General features: G+C 45.4%; 1 protein-coding gene across 1 annotated transcript in view; it reads right to left on the reverse strand.

Moving 5' to 3' along the window:
* Positions 1-17,221, reverse strand: part of NR1H3 (nuclear receptor subfamily 1 group H member 3) — a 32,123-nt gene that overhangs the window by 13,263 nt on the left and 1,639 nt on the right.

Consider the following 17,221-nt stretch of genomic DNA (forward strand, 5'->3'; position numbering starts at 1 on the left):
ATACCACCTGGGGACTTCACCCCGACCTCACCAAGTGTGTAAGAGGGAAATTCCAGACTTTACACCAGTGGCCTTTGTTAAAGCTTCCAGTAACAAATAGCTCATTACTGCCAGCTGCCCTGGATTTGTGGCATATACTGCAGAGCACACAGGAATTAAGACAATTTTGATACAATGATTTAGCAAAGACTACGAAACACCAGCTTTCTCTATTAGTACAGTAGCCAAAAGCTGTGCCAAAGATCAACGATGTATCAAAAATAAGGATGATCAATCCTCCCCTCACTTATGGCAAGAAATTGAAAGTCAGCATCATACCTATCGGAAATGACCATTACACCACCCTCAGGAATTGACCACCCTGAGGACACTCTTTTCTGGAACTTGGAAACAATACTGTAGATCATCTTTTATTATACAGCATTAACTCCACTATAGAACCTGAATCTGGAAAACAAATCCAATCACTTTTTCCAGAAAGCCCCATCTGCACAAAAACAAAAGGCCTTACTGGTTTGATTGCACAGACCTGGTGAGACCTGATGCAGACTGCTAATGTAAACACCCCTAATCTGATTGAACACACATTTGATCAGTTGATCTTAACTCAGTGATTTACCAATGCAAGCTAAAGGGATTAACCGATTTAAAAAGCAACTACGTTAAAGGCCTGTACCAGTATAACTTGAGTGACCGAGCTCAGGACTGGGAGCAGGCCACTCTCTGAAATTCAGACAGGAGGTGACAGAAAGCTGGGCAGCAGCTCAGATACAAAAGTATCGGGTAAGCAGGGCATGCCTCACACACTGCAGTGCTGGCTGGGAGAAGTAAAGCACCACAGCCCAAGTCCCTTCTTCTGTCCTGGGTATTTGGACCACATCGTGCAGCTTTCTTAGAATGCCAAAGGCAAAGATGAACGCATTACTTCCACAAACCGCTCCTCTTCCAGCACTCTGAAACAGTCATCAAGTATGAACGCAGTCATACTGTCAGCCTGCTGAGCTCCTGCCATCTCTCATTACACTGTGGCAGATAATGGATGCAGGTGTTAAAAACCACAGAGCATATTATTCACGTGACCTTTATAAACACAGCCTCAGACTGTGTAAGGAATTTGGAGCTCCCTCCCCTTTGGTGAGCGCAGCCACTGAATCACTGGAGAAAGAGACTATCTAGGATAAAAGCATTGCAGTAAGTATGAAACTCAAAGCCAGAGAAAGGACAAAGTCCTATTGTGGGAGACTACAACCTAACCGATGTGATTTGTAATCAATTCAAAGAGGCTCACAGTCCTCAAAGGAGGATGCAGCTATCACAATCAACTTTTTTTAAAAAAAGTCTCCACAGTAAATCCTGCAGCAACTGAAAACCTTGTGGAGAGGCACAGAGCATCGGATGGAGATAGGAACTTCACTGAAAGGAACCCAAACCTGACTTGTATTCGTAGTCCCATGTAAGCTCCTCACTGATGCCAATATCAGATGTCTCCGGACGTGTTTGGGCACGAAACAGAAAGCTAAGCATACTGCCTCAGTGCATCTCCACATTCCTTTAAAACCAACGCAAAAGACTCACTCAAACATTTATTATTGTGCAGAGTGAATCACCAGCAGCAGTACCGCAGTAATTCTTCAAAGGAAGAGTTTGATTCCCCAGCTGAGGGACTGAGCAACAGCACTTAGGCCCCACTACCTTCAGTTCAGCACCCAGTCTTGCTGCATCCCAGTCACAACTGTGATGTATTCTCTGCTTCCAGAAAGCAAAAGAGGAGCATTCAGCCTGATGGATTTCAAAACTGTGTCTCTGCACACCCGTAACTGACACTGCAGGAGAGAAACTTGCTGTCAGCAGGACATCTGGAGCCCAAAGGGGAGTTTCTAAGAGACTGCAGACTTCCTGGCAATGTCTGAGAAGTCTGCAGCTACTAAGCAGGGAGGGGCATATAACTCCACGTGCACACCCAAGACATGGTGAGGGGTAACAACTATCAGCCACTACCTTTGGGCTGTAAAACCAACCCACACGTTCCTACTTTGCAAACTAGCCTCCAGCCTTCCAAACAGAACAGGCCAGATAGGAGGGCTCTCATCTTCTCTGCTCCTAAGACGCGTTTTTTTAGTTTTGCAGATTCAGTAACAGTCACAGGCTGTAGAAAACTAACCTAACTATAAACAGCAGCACTCTGGTGCTAAGTAAAGAAATTTAAACTAACGTTTCCTCACAGGCACACAAGTGAGAGGCTGTATGACTAGGCCAGGAGTTAGTTTTCATAGAAATACGTAAGGATTGTTTTCAAATGACTAAAAATGCTGTCAAGTTTGTACTAATAATCATGTTATTAGAGGTTCACATCATCTAATTTTCACCACCATCTCAACTGAAAATGTAGAAGGGTGATGCAAGTTGTAACTGCAAGAGGGAACACTGTCTTCTTGACATAATCTGCTGTGCTGTCTCCCAACCGTCTGTCTCAACTCTATCAGTTTTAGGAAACCAGGACTGGCCAAGTGACAGAAGATGAAGCAATCACTTCTCTCTAATGCAGCATCTAGAACAGAGGAACCTGATGAGCAGACATACTCCAGTGAGGACGCACATGCAGATGAAAGCTAAGGAAACAATTTTCTGCCAGCCCTTGCCACCCACGTCTCAAAAACACTAACACTCCTGAAATGTGTTGCCACTAGCTTCACCCTACTCCATTTCTTCCCTCTCCCCTTCTTTCTGAGACAACAGAACAACTCAGATACCAATGGTCTCAAGATCAGTGCTCTTGCAACAGAAAGTACTGTTAATGCAGACTAGATGTGGCAGCCCTGGCTCTTGCACCTCATGCTAAGTGCCATAAACATTCATCATGTCCTCCAGCAACAGTGTCATCTCATCCCATTCCCTCAGCCAAGTCCTCTTCCAAGCCCAGCTGAAGCACTTAAGCACTCTTCTGCAAGTCGTTGATCTGACCTGTGATCAACAGGCACAAAGCTCCAGAACTTGCCTAATTTCTGTCCATCATTAGAATCACAGAATGGTTAGGGTTGGAAGGGACCTCAAAGATCATCTAGTCCCAAACCCCCTGCCATGGGCAAGGACACTCTCCAGTACATCAGGTTGCCCAAAGCCTCATCCAACCTGGCCTTGAACACTGCCAGGGATGGGGCAGCCACAACTTCTCTGGGCAACCTGGTCCAGTGCCTCACCACCCTCAATGTAATAGATTTCTTCCTTCTATCTAATCTAAATCTCCTCTCTTTCAGTTTAAAGCCATTGCCCCTTCACTATATACCCCTGTAAAAAGTCCCTCTCCAGCTCTCTTGTAGGCCCTCTTCAGGTACTGGAAGACTGCTATAAGATCACTCTAGAGCCTTCTCTTCTCCAGGCTGAACAGCCCCAACTCTCTCAGCCTGTCTTCACAGGAGAGGTGCTCCAGCCCTCAGATCACCTTCATGGTCCTCCTCTAGACTCGCTCCAGCAGCTCCATGTCCAGGTGGGGTCTCACAAGAACGGAGTAGAGGGGCAGAATCACCTTCCTCGACCTGCTGGGCACACTTCTTTTGATGCAGCCCAGTATACGGCTGGCTTTCTGGGCTGCAAGCGCACATTGCCAGCTCATGTTGAGCTTCTCATCCACCAGCACTCCCAAGTCCTTTTCCTCAGGGCTGCTCTCAATCCATTCTCCGCCCAGCCTGTACTTGTGTTTGAGATTGCCCTGACCCATGTGCAGGACCTTGCACCTGATCTTGTACTTCATGAGGTTTGCACAGGCCCACCTCTCCAGCCTGTCAAGATCCCTCTGGATGGCATCCCTTCCCTCCAGCATGTTCACAACACCACACAGCTTGGTGTCATCAGAAAACTTGTTGAGGGTGCGCTTGATCCCATTTGATCACATTCATGGGGGCAAGTAAAGGAGACAGCATCGGGCAGCACAGCACAAAGAAACTGAACGAGCCAGATGCAGTTACTGTGACACTTCTGATAAACAGGTCTGTCCTCTCCCTGGCATTCCTTGTTTGGTGCTTTCTGTGAGAAGTTTAAGGATCAGGAACAAGAGCAGAGGCAAGCACATCTCTGAAGAAACTGTACTGTGGAGTGCAGGAACAAAAAGAGGAATAGTACAATGAGCTCTTACTTTTACCTCCAAACACCGCATGTTCAGAAGAAGCAGTAGCTTTTTATGAAGTTTGCACAAGTCTCTGGGATCTTTCAAAAGATGATTTACTGGATAGAGTCTTGGTCCTGTAAACTACAAAATCCTACAGCCTTCTGCCAAAGAAAAATGTATGGTAATGTTTCAGTTCGGTAATGAATCGCAAGCGCGCATTCTGCAGCACATCAGCAACAGCAGAAGAGACCTTACATTTGTATATATATGTTAGCACGATGTGCTCACATCATACAGCTGTGTGTCAACAAGGACTGTGCGTTTGTGCATGGGCCTAACAGGCTGTTGGTGAACAAATACACCTGATAGGTACCTCTGAAGTATAGGCCTTCCTAAAGCAAGGATATAGTTTGGCATTTTGATTTCTAAATGTGTTCTGACACGCAATACACGTGCCAGCATCCAATCTGAATCTACCTCTGAAAGCTGGGCTCACAACACTGCATAAGGGAAATCTGCTGAAATCTAAATGTACAACTCCCACACTGGTGATGCTACATTGGGTATCAAATGCTGGCTGCATATCTAAATGGCCAAGGGGAAAAAAAACTATTGGACTGACACCTCACAGGACCCTATAGTACCAGCACAGAACTAAGCCCTTTAAGAGACACTACTGTGCCAATCCTTTCACAATGAGTAACCAGTATTTTGGGACCTAATGCTCTTCCTATATTGTCTCTGGTATAGCAGCCAGAGTAAACCTCCTCAAGGAACTTGGTACTACCTCGTAGCTGTCTCAGAGGAAAAAAAAGTTATCACCAGCTCAAGAAATGCTGGAATAGCTAGTAGGTCTGTAAACAGGACAAAAGTACACATATAACAAGTTTCAATTAGGAAAAAGTTGAAAGAGACACTTGTACCTTTCAGGGCAGAAAAAGAATCCTATGCAGATCTGTCACTTTGAAAATTAAGTAATATTACATGTGAAAACTGCTAAAATTCATAAGGAAAAATAATCAACTTCAGGTTGTCAATGGGAGGGACAAACCATGAAAAAGTAAGGTGTGTAAAACAGTGCAACAGGATAGCATAAAGAGTGATTTTGAACACTATGTTTACAAAGAACAGAAAGAACTGTTCTGTAACTCTCAGGGAACAGAGACTGGGTCTGTGCCCCTGCTGTAAACACCTCTCTACAGAGAACTGCAGGGATATGGTTTGAAATTGTTTTATCCATTTTGATCTCTCAGAGCATAAAGACAATCACAAACTGGAAGGAGTTTGCAAGCCACCATCAGTCTCAACCTGATAAAAAGAGCTACAGCCTCCTCATTGCTTTCATGTGCTGTCAAGCTAAGCTTCAGGTGACCACGCGCAGCCACCCAAGCATGCAGCACTGCCCTGCGAGCCTTGCAAGTTGTTTCCACCTCTGCCAACTATGCAGAAGAGTCCCACCAGTCACTCCTGGCTGCACAGTCCGCTCCTCAGGGATGGACAGTTGCACTCTGGTCTCTTGCCTCCAACTTAAAGGTCTTATTCCCATGTTTGCCTCTCTAGCTCTGAGTTTTAGAGGCCCTTTCCCCCTTGTACTTTGGCTTTTACTGCTGCTGCTGGACCAACCCTGACTTTGCTGACTTCTGGCATGGCCTTTGCTCATGCATTTGTCTCTTCCTTTGAACTGGTGCATCCCTGAGCTTGCTGGGGTTCTCAATGCAGCACCCAACTCTCATTATGAAGACTTCCTTTGGTCTGTGTCTCCACCCTTGACTTTACTCTGGCCTCACCACACACCATGCCATCTCCAACCGAGGTCAGGTATGGATGCCCATGGCAGAGTTCAGAGAACAACAGCAAAAGTGACTAACAACTGAACAGATTAAAATAAACAAACATGTCACTTGGTTGAAAGAGTACTGGGAAGAGAAGCATAAGGGGTAACGATGGTGTGCAGCAGGATGAAAGGCGTTATTCTGAAAGATGGTATGCCTAAAAGGAATAGAAGGAAACCGAGGAAGGGAAAGTCAGGCTATTACGGAAAAACACCCTAAGGCAAGTTCTGGGAGACTGGAGGGCAGTCTCCATAATTCTCCTTCCAAAATTAGACCTTATATTACAACAGAAATGCAAATAGGTCTGCAGACATTTCTGAGACTGAACCTGGTATGACTTAATGCTCTCGACCCACAAAATATACTATTATAAACAAACAATGAGAGCAACAGAAATTCCAAGCCAGTTCCACCCTATCTCAGGTAAGGAGGAATACAGGACCGAAACAAAAAAGAAGTCTCTCTCTCCATTGAACAAACTGGTGAGTAAAGTGAATTAGGATCGTAAGGCACAACTACACTACCAAAAAGAATGCAATAATTCAAGGCAGAATCAGCCCAAAGTAATTTTGCTTTGCTCCACATAAAACCAACCAAACTCACTCCTTGTCCATGATCTTCAGAGTACAGGATTTGTTTCTTTCCTACACAGTGGATCCCCCTGTTTAGGGAACAAAAATTTCCAAATGGTATATCAGATGAAGACAGAATGCGCTGACTCCAGTCCCCCCCAAGAACCTATGAGCCCTGCAAAGGATCTCCTCATCCCAACAGTAACTGTTTTGAAGAATTCAGCTGTCCCATTCACACGCCTCATCCAGCAGGAGATGCTCCCTCCCCTCTCACCGGCCTCTCAATATTCCTTGTCTGTCAACGGCTGAGGTTTTGGTTTTGCCCTTGTCTTAACCCCTTGGTTTCTGCCTGATCAAGGAGTGCCATGTCAACACAAGGAGCAAGAGGAAAAGAGTATACATGTGATTGCTTTCATGGTGGTTAAATCCTGAAATGGGCTGTGCTTTTCTGTTTCCTCCCTCCCTCTCTCAACTGCCAGATGCCCTTGGTCCTCCAACTGAAAGGAGGAGAAAGGATATGAGGTTACTGGAGTTCATTCATGCTGCGCACAGGGCTGCTCTCTCCTCTCTTCCTGTTTGCATGGAAGTATCAGTCCCTCTGACAAAGGGAGAGAGAAAGAGGCAGGGAGGGAAGAGACGATGGTAAGACAGGATAGACTTTTCCCTGGTTAACCACCGGAAATTAATAACAAGTGATATCAGAGTGATGTGGCCACCTTGCTGCCAGTGAAATTCCTTTAAAGGCCATTGACGTAAGTTCCCTTGAACTCTGGAAAACAGCACAAGCCAGGTCTGGGTAACAAAGCTCCAGTCCCTTCTATCCCTTCTAGGCTTTCTACTGTCACCTTAGCCTTCAGCTTCTGGCTAACCTAGAGTATAACCACCTCAGGAATGGCAAAAACTAGGGCATACAACGGGTTGCAGCAAAGAAGATGTTACAGTAGCAGCATCCCTCCACCTTCCTTCCTCTCCCCTACAAGCTGCTCTGTAAAATGACAGGTCACCCCTCTGTCCAGCCAGATGAGCTGTGAAGCCAGCGTCCCGACATGGGAGCAGACAGAGCACAGCCACTTTGGAGCGACACCAACTTCTGCAGCACCCGCAGGGATGAACACAGCAGAACTTGCTGTTTGTTGCAGAACTGCAGTAATACCCCATGTCTGGCTGAGAATCCAGCTCATCGACAGCTGACACTGCTATCAGCACAGACCCTCAGATGGCAGGAAGCACAACTGAGGCCTTCATAAGGGCTTCCAACAGGAAAAATCCCATCTGTGCTCCTCCCAGGAGGTGGAAACACAGAAAGCAGAGCAGCTGCCCCCTCCTGCTAACAGAGGGGCAAAGGGCAGCACTCTGCTCCTCTTTGGGAAGAAGGGAAAGGGAGGGGATCCAGCCTGGAACCTTGTCTACAGAATATGTTTGTCAGCATTAGCTATAATAGCAAACTCTCCCTATGGAAACTCACTTTAAATGCCAACAGTGCTCTTTTGCCAGTACCACTCACAATTTCCCCAAGCAAATTAAGCTATCCTACCAGTAAGTACTTTTTCCCTTGCACATCTATCTATGCACGGGTGGTTTTGGTTTAGTGTTTCTTTTTCTTCCCAGGGCCCCTGTATTGGCTAACCGGTGCAATTCTTTTGCACTTCTAACCACACCACCAGATACACACAGTAAAAAGAACAAATCAAACATGAAAAGTGTTCAAGCAACCTAGAAAACTTCCTACGCAAAATAACCCGCTAACTATCAAGACCCTGTTTGGAAAATTAAAGTTGAGATGTTTGCAGCTCATTACTCATGCTGCTGACCATCTCTTAGCACATCCTACATGCAGTGTGACAGCTCATCACGTCCTGCTCGAAGACTGAAAATGAGATCTGACCCCATCACCTTAGTTTCCTTATAAATGTCACTGCACGGCAGCATGGAAAAAACATGCCAATAGACCTCCATTTCTTTCTGGATTCCTTCTCTAGCTTTACTGAGCCATGAACACCTCCTTCTACACAATTATACAAAGCTATCCAAAACATAACAGTCAGCCATTCTCTGGAGCAACAGTTTTAAGACTCAGAGCTTCTTTAGTCTTCCAGAGAACAGGGTTAAAGAGACAGGAAACATACAGCATCATCCAAATCAGAGGTAATAATAATAACCAGCTAGGTTCAAAAGCTGTTTGTTGGTGGATTTTTTTTTTCCAAAATGGGGCTTGCATAGAAGTGAGGAAAAAAAAAAAATAGTTACAAGCCTCCCTCTTCAATGATTGTGGACTTCCACGGGGGGTGCCACATTATAGAAAAAAAAAAACCCTACCTTGGATCCTACATTCCTTCTTTACAACTCTCAGTCTCACATTTCTGTTTCAGGGAACACAAGTCTGACTTCATGGCAGATTTGAGATGTCATTCCTAATGCTATCTCCAAACTGGAGATCAGGGGCGAGGGGGCAGGGGGGAAAAAAAAAAAAGCAGCAACAATGAATACGCAAAACAACACCCTGATAGCGGAGATTCCAGGAAGAGAGTTAAAACTAGTCCATAGGCGGTAAGAGAATCAACTAGATTACGCCTAGAAAAGAGCACTGTAGACCTTTTTCTGCATGTAGAAGAATATGGTAACAACAAATAATCACACAACATACTGTTTACTTGATTGTTTCCTTAAAAATCTCCACTCAACTATGCAGTCAAGGAATAACATTTAATGCCCATGCCCATTCTAGCCAACTGCTTTTATCAGCTACCATCACAAAAGGGAAAACTGCTCAGCTCCCCAGGTTGTCTCAGCCCATCTCTTCAACATTGGTATTCCAAACTGCTGTTGACTCCTCTGAAGAGGAACATGGCCCATCCACTGCCTGCACCGAACTACTACCAGAACAGGTTACAGCAGTAAGAAGCGGCTGCAGTATTTTACCAGGAAGACAAGATGACCAAGGACAAGTAAAGCTGTTTTGGACGTATCACGTATCAGCAAAGCCAGGAAGAGAACTTAAAAGCCCTCAACTTTTAGACTCTTGTCCAAACCGCCTTCTCTTTCAACACTGGTCTTCTCCATCCTCTAGCAGTATGAAATAAAAGAACATGAGAATAAGACGCAAAAGAGGAAACCAACAGAATAAAGGGATATGATTGTTTATGTACACTTGTTTGTTCATTTTTCTGATTTATTCCTTTCCTCCCACCTCAAGAGTACTTTCATCAACATGCTGCACATCACCACAACTGCAACAGGATTGTTTCTGGGAAACAGCCTTTTTGTAATGTATCTACATAGCACTTAGTATCCAAGCACCATCCACCTAAAAGCATCAAAACAAATACTACCGCTCTCACAGGCAAAACAGAAATACAGTACTGGATTGCAAAACAGGCAGGAAATTCATTAAGATTCCCTTAAGGGCAGTAGGGGAAAGCTACCAATTCACATTCATAGAATATCACCCCTAGAGGTAGCAGAGAGGTCAGGAAGAAATGACAGTACTACAGAATACCCATATAAAGAACACATTGGAGAGATATTGGAACAGAGATTTAAATTGGTTCAAAGTAAGCTTGGACTGTTAGTCTACTCTCCTCGCATCCATTACCGGGGATATATTTTGGCAGGTTTTGCTAACACTGCTCTTAGAAGAACAGGAGAGGAGGCAAAGGTTCTCACCCTGTAGCAGATGTACGCATCCAAACCTAGATCAGCTAGAAGACTGCAGTAGAGCAAGAATAGAGATCAGAGAGCTGCCAAGAAACACAGTGCAGACTGACATAGGGGTGCAGGTCAGAATAAAGGACTATTAAGAGCTCTCTTGCAAAGTAAGCTTGCCCTGCTTCTGACTTTACTGTTCTGGATAGTGGCCTGTAGGGTCTATTTCTGCTTTGCGGGTCATTGCAACTAAACTCTTAGAAGGTACAGTTACAGCAAAATAAGGAGGAGGGAATGTTTTGTTTTTTTCATTAAAGGTCTAAAAATGAAGAAGAAGGATCTGTGTGACAGGAAGAGAGCATGTGAGAGGGCGTGTGACAGGCTGTGTAGCAGAATGTGTGTGTAGATATCACTCCCTCCGAGGCTCTTGGCCAAATGTAGGGCTGAACTTTCTGCAGACTTTGTCCTGCCAAGTCATGTTCCCTTCTCACACTGCCTGACATCACCACAAACACTAAGCTGGAAAACAGTCCAGAGCCGGACAGAGTCCACCGCTCAAACACCAGCCAGTGAATGGCTGCACTCACGGCACACCTACCAGATGGGAAACCAAAACCACCGACTCTCCTCGCAGGTTATCTCCAAGTGCCCAGGAGGCCTCATTCTCATCCATCCAGAAAGAGCCCTAGCAAGGCACAAGAGATCAGAGGTGCTAACAGACAATGTTTTCTATTGCCCAAGTAACAAATGCCCTGAACAGAAAGTCTGCAGAAAGGCTCTAACAGAAAAAAGGAAAAGAACATAACCATCAGATCATCAGGGTTTGTCAAAAGGAACACGCCGCAAAGAGCCCACTCCATTCCCAACTCCAGTGCAACCTTGCCACGAGAAGGAAGCCATCATGCACGACCCATGGACAAACCAGGAGCCACTGGTCTGCAAAGACTGACACTCTAGCAGCATCGGCATCAAGTAAGCAAGCAAACATTATACTGTCAGAGAGCTCACGTCACCTGACTTCTCAGAAATAATTGCAAACCCAAGATCAGTGCTGGAAATGTGAGCATACGTACAAGTGTATGGGACTGGGCAACCGGGCTAAGCCAGGAGGTGGCTGGTTTTCTTATTTTGATCCTTGTATCAAGGGAGAAGGGTGGAGATAGCTTGCCAATTCTGGGACACTGCTAAAGGCACCACCCAGAGCAAGTATCAAGGAGTAGCAGTTGGAGATGATACTGAAACAAGGGAGGACAAGATCTGCAGTCTCTTCTTGTTTTTTCTTTGCCTTCACCCCCAGTCTGCTGCTTAAAAGCAGCATGATAGAAAACGCCCTCAAAGGTGACAGGGAGAAAATTAATGTTTTCTTCAGGCAAAGGTTTCTGCTTTCTTCACTCCTATTCTACTCCTAGGAAAACAAACAGCAACTTGGGCATTTTCCGGAGATCAAGGGAAAATTCTTCTTCAGTCCCAATATATCCCAGAAAGTTAAGTCCCCTCTTCTCAGATATACCTAGATAACAAAGCCATGTTATACAATCTATGCTTATCAGTATTTCACATTTTTAAACACTCCTCTCAACAGAAGTTCCATCTTTCTTTGCTAAGGAAGGGAGTCTGGTATCTTCCTTAAAGGTCGAGCAGTGCAACTTTGCCTGTCTGCATGCTATGTGGACCTTAAGTCACATCCTGGGGCTTCCTGCCCAGACCTGCAGATGCCAAGCATGTCCCCTCAGCAGCTGTAAAAACAGAAGCCATCTTTTTAACTTCTTCCTGGCCCTTTCACAGAAAACAAAATATTATTCCTCTACTACAGACAATGGCCAAGGGTGGGAAGCAGTCAATCAGAAGACGAGAATCAGAGTTGGTATTTGGAGGCAAGGTGACAACTTCTTTCCGCTCTTGAAACATGCAGCTGGGTGAGCTGCCCTGCCTCAGCAGCAGCACTCATGCAAACCAAAGCACGCTGGTGAGAAGTGCTGGCCACAGGACTCCGTGTGTGCACATGTGTGTGCGCATGCCAAGGCACATGCTATCACAGCAAGCGTCCAAGGCTGTGCAACTTCATATGCTCACAAACACTTGGATGTGGGCTCCTGCTGGTAGGTGCTCAAGAAGCCACCACACATGCATATCTGACAGCCTGATTGTGTAAAATCCTCCAGGAAAACTGACTGGCATAGTATGTGGAGTCCTTTGGGGGCTGGCACACTTCTGCATGTATGTCCCTGGCAACCAAGACACACTATGGAGCTGTTGCAGAGTCCTACCTCTTTGCCCTCATTTCATAAAGGCCTAGATGGACTATTTAAACTCCAAACATTTTCCTTTAAATGGATTTGCACACATTTTTCAAGATTACACTCATTAAATTTATTTTCTAAGTAAATGCCAATTCATGATAAAGTCTAAAACAGTCATTTAGACAAACGCACATCTTATCCAAGTGGCACACAGTTGTTGGAGAACGTTTAAAGAGCCTAATTCCTGAAGTCTAGAAAGTCATCAAGTCTGCAGAACAGGAATCCACTGAAGTACCAAATAAATATTTCTTAAAAGGGCAGAAAGATTAGTTTCCTCAATTCCCTGATTAAGTTAGTTCAGTTACTCAGAGGAGGCAGCATAAACAGGGGGAAGGCATTTCTTCAATCTCTGAATAAAAACAAGACAAGGGAGGATGAGTTATGCTCATTCTAAGATCTGGAAGGACACAATGACCAAAAACAACCGGTTCATTTGGTAAGGAACAGATAACACCACTCTGTTAAAATAGCTCAGTTTAACAGCACACACTCCAGAAAGCGTATTTTCTGTTGTGTATCCAGTGCATGATTATAGTCCAATTATTAAAACGAAATCTACGTATTAATTTGACCTTTTTATTCAGTTTTGTACAAGCCATGAGGAAATAAATTATTCACTTAGTAAATACAAACGACAATTTTCTAATGTAAAACATTTATTGTGATATAAGGGGTGTACGCAGTTATAATGTATCATCCTGCTCAGCAAGTAGTTGTAGGCAGATCAGCCTAACCAATTAGAATAAATCTTCCTTTTAAGAAAGTATCAAATGCAAAACAAAGCATAAATGAATTATTTAAATCACCAGCTTAATCATGATTTAAATCAGCAAGTGGGAAGCCTTGATTTAAGCCAATTAACCTTGTTTGTTTCATAGCTGTGGGAGGACCAGCTAGCCAAGACTAGGTCCTCTCCCTGGAGGGAGACAGAATACAACTTGCATGCCCAATTCGTGCCTAGAAATTGTACAAGTAATTTGCCAGTATTTTTTTTTAAAAAGCCTTAAAACAAACTAGAAGCCTTACACGCCTGGAGACACCTACTCTCGTCAGTCATCTGCTTTAGCAATCCATCTGATGCTCACCTAGCATCTTTTATTACATCCCAGAGAGGTTTCTATGCATACACAATACAACCTGACTCTGCAGCATGGCTTATAAATCGCTTCAATCTTCACATCCCACGAGATAGCTCTCCTACACTTAATCCTACAGACACTAGTTTTGGCCCGTTAAAAACAATAATTAGATTCCTCATTCTCTAACATTGTTCTCTTCATTTCTTCATCAACTTCCCACTAAATAAACATTTATCTTTCCCCTCCCTTAAACAAGTGGATGGTCTATAGTGTTCTGCTCTCTGTGCACTACCCTAATTAGCCTTTGCCTTCCCCAAATAAGATACTTAAAAACTTGACAGTGGTATACTTCAAAGTGATGTATGAAATTACATTGAAATTGAGTATATCACCTTAACATTTTCTTTTTGACACTCAATAAAGCAAGCAATTTGTTTTACTGGTTTTGAGATCCTCCAGATCTAAAAGTGCAAGCTACACTGACTCCAGAGTGTCTCCTTTTTAGTGAGGACACAAGAAAGGAATTTGTATACGCTCCAAAAATAGAAAAAAAGGTATTCTGTCCTGAGCAGGAAGCCACAGAACAAAAACCACACAGAACTGCTAAAGTAATCCATCGTATCACTTCCAATAGAGAAATTTTTAAGATCTGCCAGAACATGGACAGCCTCATCTAATTTAACACTATACACATCTCTCAAACCCAAACTATGATACAGTTTCTAGCTGCAGTAACTGCAACGAAAACGCTAAGTCAACTGCTGGTACTTGTATATTAGCAGAAGTATGATCTAACGGACCCAAGTTCAACCTGTTTGCAGCCTAAATGCAGACCTGTACATGTCAGCAGGAGGCTTCCCCTGAATTCCTTCCCAAGATAAGGTTCTTTGCTACCAAGACAGTTTCCACAGCCAAGAGAACATGATTCGCCTTCCTAATTATTAGGCTGTGAGAAAAACAACGTAGCATATCCTACTCCAGATCAGCAGAACAATTTCCCCCCAATGAAACAAATCTCTTTGTTAAACAGGTTTTCCATCAGTTCTGAAACGATGATTTTTCCCCAAGATGTCATATCTGTGAATCTTACTACTCGGGGTGCAGGAGGCACAGGGAGTGACATACAATCTGATAAGCTTTCCTATTCACATGCAAAGACCCACACATCTGTGACAATGAGACTTTCACAGCAGCTGCTACTAGAGCAGAAAGCAGGATCATCCTTCAACCAGTTCAAGACAAAGCACATTATATTCGGTACTCTTCCTTGGGCAGATCTGGGAATACGACTTCTGAAAAACAGCAACAGTTGAAGACCTTAAATTCAAAACCTTAAAAATTTGAAAACTCAATCCTGATAGCCATAGAATCGCAGACCAGATCTAATTATGAGACCTGACTTTTGAGATCTTAGACAATCAGCACCAAATCAAACATTTAACAGCAAAAAATTCATCCTTCTGTTTACCGCAGAACACGCATTCTGAGTTGTGAGAACTCAATCCTAAAGAAAGCATCTATCTTGAGAAAAAAAAGTCATATCCATCAATGCACTTTAACACACTGGGAACACTCTTCCGGCCAAGTGTGAAATCAGGAAAGGCAGTAAACTCACGCTCTCCACTCAAACGGCTGCACGCCTGTTCTTCTGCACACCCTCTGCCTGCCTCCTCGCTGCACAGCCAGCTGGTAAAGGAAACACGCTGACAAGGTGCAGGGAGCTGCGGCAGCAGTAACTGGAAACAACCAACAACGGTAACCCAAGGCACACAGCCAGGGCACAACAAATTCTGTGATAAAGTTTCCTGTTTCTTATTTTTTTAGATTAGACAATTTATATATAGTCCCTGCTACAGTACTTGTCTTCGCATCCCTTCACAATACAAGTAGCTGAAGGTTTCCTCTGGCAGCTACAGAACTCCCGAGCGGCTCCGCAACAACCCATGTTCTGTCCTACCTGAGGCTAGTTTATTTCCCCCACCTTCTCTTTTTTTTTTTTGGGGGGGGGGGGAGCAGCACGGGGAGAAGGGAGGAGGTTGTATTTCCATCCCTGCTTTTCTCCTGCAAGAGCTGGCCTTTCCATACAAAGAAGGATGCATGGGCGTATGCACATAGAAAAAAGAAATATCACTGAGCTCAGTGCTAGATTTCAAAAAGCAAAAGTTACAGCAGGAAGCCACACTGTCGGTCTCCCCTCACAAGTCTTGCAGCTGCAGTAATCTTCCGGCAAATGTGCCACAGGTGCGATAGCAGAGAAGCACGACAAGGCCAAACTCCATCTGGTCCTGGCACAACGTGTCCCACATCCAATGCTCTCTTTCCAAAATCCAAAGGAAAGAAGGGCTGAACTCAGCAACACTTGGCTGAAGTTTTCAAATCGCATTTGCTTCCCTAACTAAAAGATAAGACTTTTTTTCCTGTTTCTACCTTGGCAGGGGGGTTATGTATTGATTAAAACTCACTTCACAAACCAAGCCCACCACTCACTAAAGGAAGTAAAACCCAGCTTTTTCTTTTTCTTCAGTCTGTCCTCAGGTATAGCCTTCTCCCCTGGGAACAGCCAATACTCCACATACCTTGAAACGAGCAGCAGAGCTGAGAGGACTCTTCCCTACAGAAAAACATAATCTGCAGCCATAGCCAGAAACCAGCTGACATGCAGTGATCCAAATGGTTAGTCAGAAACCTGTCTCAGTGTTAGAGATTCCCTCAAAAAAGCCTTGCATTAAATAGCCCAGCTGTGCTTTTAGGAAAAAGGAGGAGGAAATTTCAGGAGCTAAAGTTTTCTCTTTCACCAGTGGCCCAAGGCTTCCTTCTGGCCCATAACGAAACAGCTGCTGTGACAGATCTGTGGACCTCAGCACAACGAGTGGCAGTGAAACAGCAATAAAGAGTCATCATCAATGTAAGCAAAGTTACCTTCTAACAGCACCATGCAAACTGACAGCTGTGCAGACAAGTTCGTGTCCCAGAAAGCTTGTGATCTGGGTTGACAGGATGCAACAGGTGAATGAGACAGAGAAACGCAGAGCTGAGCAAAGGAGACAAGGGAAGAGGAAAGCTAACAAGTCACCACAAAGCAAGTAAACATCTCCATGCTGCATGTGACAGCGCCTCAGAGATAGCAAACAGAGATCCAGGCTCTTTGGATGCGGGATAACAGCCAGGAGTAACTGACGCCCCTCCGTAAGCGCCTGCTCTACCTCGCTAGGTCCGTCCACCTGCTCTTGCGGCCCATTCTCGGACCTCTTCAGCAGGGGAGGCCTCTCCAATGCCGCGACTGCGCAACCACCGCCAGCCCGAGCCGGCAGGCCCCGCCGCCGCCCGCAGCGCAGACACCGCACGGCCGCCGGCGCTCGCCTCCTCGCTCACGCCGAGGAAGCGACCCCTCCCGCCCACGGCGCAGGGAGCCCGGCCGGCGGGTCTCGCCGAGCCGCCGCGGGAAACGCGCCGCTCGGGGCCGCCGGCTGCCGCCAACCCGGCCCGAACCCCCGCCAGGCCCCGGGTGGCTCGGCGGGACAGGCCTCCGCCGCCGCTCCCATTCCTTCCAGCACCTTCCGGCCCGGCTGGCGGCACCTCGCTGGGCCGCCGGCACCGGGTCCCAGGAAGCGCCGCCGCGGCTCGGACCGGTGAAGACCGCGGGGCCGGAAAGCCGCGGGGCAGGAGAGCGTGTTTGCGTCCCCGTCCCCCGCCG

Source organism: Tauraco erythrolophus, chromosome 6 (assembly GCF_009769465.1).
Source record: "Tauraco erythrolophus isolate bTauEry1 chromosome 6, bTauEry1.pri, whole genome shotgun sequence".
Classification (NCBI taxonomy): domain Eukaryota; kingdom Metazoa; phylum Chordata; class Aves; order Musophagiformes; family Musophagidae; genus Tauraco; species Tauraco erythrolophus.